This window comes from Oncorhynchus masou, unplaced genomic scaffold, assembly GCF_036934945.1.
Source record: "Oncorhynchus masou masou isolate Uvic2021 unplaced genomic scaffold, UVic_Omas_1.1 unplaced_scaffold_11877, whole genome shotgun sequence".
Lineage (NCBI taxonomy): Eukaryota > Metazoa > Chordata > Actinopteri > Salmoniformes > Salmonidae > Oncorhynchus > Oncorhynchus masou.
This window is the reverse complement of record NW_027001649.1, coordinates 1-4913: the sequence shown is the minus strand read 5'-3', so window position 1 is coordinate 4913 and position 4913 is coordinate 1. Positions and strand designations below refer to the sequence as shown.

The following is a 4913-nucleotide window of genomic DNA, read 5'->3' as shown; positions in this document are numbered from 1 at the left end:
TTGTATTGATGTCAATGTACCCAGAGGAGGACGGAAGCTAGCTGTCCTCCGGCTACACCTTGGCTCTATCCCAGAGAGTGCTGTTGAAGTTACTATAGACCTTCATTTCAAAACATTTAAATCAATTATTTGGTCACATATGAATATATTTAGTATAGTTTTATCTAAAAGGATACATTTTTAATGTTTCAAATTTTTATTTTCATGAAATTTTACTGAGGAGCCTCCACTGCTCATTATTTAGTGCTCTGTTCAAGTAGACTGTGATTTTGCTGTGATCTGATAGGGGTGTCAGTGGGCTGACTTGGGTTGAGTCAGTGATAAAGTAGTCAGCAGTACTACTGCCAAGAGATGAGCTATAGGTACCTACCGTAGGAGTCCCCTTGAAGCCTACCATTGACTATGTGCATACCCAGCGTGCGACAGAGCTGCAGGAGTTGTGACCCGTTTTTATTGGTTATATTGTCGTAGTTGTGCCTATGGGGGAGGGAATGCTGTCACCTCCAAGTAGGTGTTTGTCCCCCTGTGTGTTGGGGTGTCAGGTTCTTGTCCAGTTCTGGCATTTAGGTCGCCCACTAGTACATGTCCCTGTTGCCTGGATATGGATGATTTCCCCTGCAGGATGGAGAAGCTGTCTTCATTAAAGTATGGGGATTCTAATGGGTGGATATAAGTAGCACACAGGTGGACATTTTGATTTGTTGAGATAATTTCCTTCCTTTTTGTAAAATGTTCTTCTTTGATGAATTTAATAGAGTGGGTTAGGTCTGCTCTATTACAAATGAGCACACCCCCTTAGTTCATTCCCTGTTTCACACCTGGTAGTTTGGTGGATGGGACTACCAGCTCTCTGTAACTTAGAGGGCAACCAGTGGGTCCATCTCCTCTATACCTCGATCTCTCTCTCCCCACCTTTCAATTCAAAGGGCTTTATTGGCATGGGAAACATGTTTATATTGCCAAAGCAAGTGAAATGGATAAACAGAAGTGAAATAAACAATAAAAAGTGAACAGCAAATATTACCATCACACAAGTTCCAAAAGGAAAAATAAATGTCAAAGACATTACTGTGTTGTAGCGATGTACAAATAGTTAAAGCACTAAAGGGAAAATAAATAAGGTGCTAATCTCTCTAGTTCCCTAATCATATTCACTGATAGGGGAACTGGAAGTTTGAGTCGTTTTGCTCTGTCTCTTCCTATGTTTTACTGAAGGAACCAATCAACTGTCACTTTCAGGAAGTTTTCTTCACAGCATTGTCAATATATCTAACAAAGAAAATCACATGAAGAAAAGGCCCATTTATTTGACGTGTTTAGAATGTTTGTTTTTTATCCTTTCTTTCTTTCTGGGTTCAGTTTCTTAAAGATATTTTGCTTCTGGCTCTGCTCTTTGTGTCTGTCTCATGATGCTCTACTGACCTGAAAGGGAAGTTGTCCAGCATGAGTTTTAGTCACTGGCTCACCTTCTCACCCTGTCACAGTATTGATAGGGGGACATATGACATGCCACAAACGTTGCCCTCGGTGACAGATGAAGTGAGAACAGTGCCATATGTATTATTGAGAGAGATGACTCTGGATGAGTGTGATCGTGTGTGTGTGTGTGCGTGTGTGTAGGAGGGTTATGTTAAGCTGTTATCAGTAATGAACAAGGTCATGTTGAACTGGTGTGTGTTTAATCCTGTGTGTGTAGGAGTGCGATGGGGAACTCGTATGCAGGCCAGTTGAGGACCACACGTTTTGAGGAGGTGCTTCGTAACTCCATCGAGGCTTCTCTCCGCTCCAACACTGTGGTGCCACGGCCTGTCTTCTCCCAGCTCTACCTGGAGGCAGAGCAGCCAACCCTGCACAACGGTGCGTGTGAGTGTCTGTATGTGTGTTGTATGTATGTGTGTTTGTGTGTGTGTGTGTGTGTGTGTGTGTGTGTGTGTGTGTGTGTGTGTGTGTGTGTGTGTGTGTGTGTGTGTGTGTGTGTGTGTGTGTGTGTGTGTGTGTGTGTGTATGTGTGTGTGTGTGTGTGTGTGTGTGTGTGTGTGTGTGTGTGTGTGTGTGTGTGTGTGTGTGGTGTGTGTGTGTGTTGTGTGTGTGTGTGTGTGTGTGTGTGGTGTGTGTGTGTGTGTGTGTGTGTGTGTGTGTGTGTGTGTGTGTGTGTGTGGTGTGTGTGTGTGTGTGTGTGTGTGTGTGTGTGTGTGTGTGTGTGTGTGTGTGTGTGTGTGTGTGTGTGTGTGTGTGTGTGTGTGTGTGTGTGTGTGTTGCATGTGTTTGTTTCTGTATATGTGTGCCACAGGAGGTTGTTGGCACCATAATTGTCTAGAGACTGACTTGTGGTAATGACTGGGGCAGAATAGGTGCAATGGTATCAAATAGATCAAACAAATGGTTTGATGCCATTCCATTTGCTCTGTTCCAGCAATTATTAGCAGCCTCCTGGTGTGCGCACTTGTGTGTGAGTGTGTTATAACACTCTGTAATGAGCGTGTGTGTGTCAGTAGGCCGGGTAGAGAATGAGGATGAGGAGGAAGACGGCTCAGAGTCCAACAGCCCTCCCGTCCCGTACAGATGAAACCCACCCCAGAGGATGCTGCACGACGGGCGGTACGAACACACGGTTCCCTCAGCTCCACCCCCCACTGTCTTACACTGCCTGGCCTGCATACTGTCTGGAAGAAAGTGATCTCTGTCTGTCTGGTTACAGGTCAGGGTATCACTGTTTAACAGTTTGTGTGCATGCGTGTGGGTGTGTGTGTCCTTCTCAGGATTCTGCCAGGGCGGTAGAGACCTGTCTATCCTCCCTGGTGTCAGAGCCTCAAGACGTGCCCCAGGATTCCAGCTGGTAGGGGCCTTGTCTGCAGGCGCACCAGACACCCTGCTGGTGTGTGCAGTCGACCACAGGTTCCTGCCCGATGAACGGGGATGCAACTCACTGCTGGGTGAGACACACACACATAAATAAAGCCCAGTCTGTAGCAGGGCTAGGCAACCCCTGGTCCAGCAGAAAGGAAAAGAAAGGTTAAGGTGAGAGGATAGACAGGGAGAAGGGTGAAGAGATTGAGAAAGTGGCGGTGGGTGAGGTTTGCAGTTAGATGGATGGACAGAGGAGAGTGGGGTTAGCAGCAGCTACAATGAGAGGGAGAGTGGGGTTGGCAGCAGCTACAATGAGAGAGGAAGAGTGGGGTTAGCAGCAGCTACAATTGGAGAGGTGAGGGTTGGCAGCAGCTACAATGAGAGAGGAAATTTAGCAGCAGCTCTGACAATGAGAGGAAGAGTGGGGTTAGCTACAATGAGAGGAGAGTGGTGTTGTGGCACTACAATGAGAGGGAGAGTGGGGTTGGCAGCTACAATGAAGAGGGAGAGTGGGGTTGGCAGCAGCTACAATGAGAGGGAGAGTTGGGTTGGCAGCAGCTACAATGAGAGAGGAAGGAAGCTACAATGAGAGAGGAGAGTGGGGTTGGCAGCAGCTACAATGAGAGAGGGAGAGTGGGGTTGGCAGCAGCTACAATGAGAGAGGGAGAGTACAATGAGAGAGGGGGGGTTGGCAGCAGCTAATGAAGGAGAGTTGGGTTGGCAGCAGCTACAATGAGAGAGGAAGAGTGGGGTTGGCAGCAGCTACAATGAGAGGGGAAAGTGGGGTTGGCAGCAGCTACAATGAGAGGGAGAGTGGGGTTGGCAGCAGCTACAATGAGAGGAGAGTGGGGTTGGCAGCAGCTACAATGAGAGGGAGAGTTGGGTTGGCAGCAGCTACAATGAGAGAGGGAGAGTGGGGTTAGCAGCAGCTACAATGAGAGAGGGAGACTGGGGTTGTAGCAGCAGCTGCAATGAGAGGAGAGTGGGGTTGTTAGAGAGAGACTGGGGTTGCCTGATGAGAGAGGAGACTAGGGTTAGCAGCAGCTACAATGAGAGAGGGAGAGTGGGGTTGGCAGCAGCTACAATGAGGAGGGAGAGTTGGGTTGGCAGCAGCTACAATGAGAGAGGGAGAGTGGGGTTGGCAGCAGCTACAATGAGAGAGGGAGACTGGGGTTTGCAGCAGCTACAATTAGAGAGGGAGAGTTGGGTTAGCAGCAGCTACAATGAGAGAGGGAGACTGGGGTTTGCAGCAGCTACAATTAGAGAGGGAGAGTGGGGTTGGCAGCAGCTACAATGAGAGAGGGAGACTGAGGTTAGCAGCAGCTACAATTAGAGAGGGAGAGGGGTTTGCAGCAGCTACAATTAGAGAGGGAGAGTGGGGGCTGGAAATGGAATGGGACTGAGTGATGGATTGAGGAAGCTTATATGAAAGAGGCAGAGAGACAAAAAGTAAGAAAGAGTGAATGACAGGGAAAGAGAGAGAGTCTATAGAGAACAGCGTCAGGGTACCTGACTGCAGTCACACACACATTATTAGTCCCTCTACCTGGGCTCTACTACACACATACACACACACATTATTAGTCCCTCTACCTGGGCTCTGCTACACACATACACACACACATTATTAGTCCCTCTACCTGGGCTCTGCTACACACACATACACACACACAAACACACACACCACAGGAACACCAACCCACAGCCCAGCTGTAACCATGGAAAAATCATCACTCACACACTCTTTCTCTTGCTACGGGAGAAAAGGGTTACTGTTACTCCACTGAGTCACCACATGATACACACACACAAACACACACACACTGACCCAGTGTTTGTGTGGTCATCCTCAGGGTTCTCGGGGAACTGTATAGGCTGTGGAGAGAAGGGTTTTCGCTATAATAATAATGTATCCCATTTAGCAGACGCTTTTGTCCAAGCGACTTACAAGTCGGCTGGGGCCACTACTTTTTGCATATGGGTGGCCCCAGTGGGAAACGAACTCCACGACGCTTGGCGTTGCAAGCGCCATGCTCTACCGACTGAGCCACACAGGACCCTTCGCT

At 48.2% G+C, this 4913-nt stretch overlaps 1 pseudogene; it reads left to right on the top strand.

The window, feature by feature from the left end:
- The first annotated feature begins 1703 nt into the window (after nucleotides 1–1703).
- LOC135529580 (protein GREB1-like) lies at nucleotides 1704–4756 on the top strand (annotated as a pseudogene).
- Nucleotides 4757–4913: the final 157 nt, after the last annotated feature.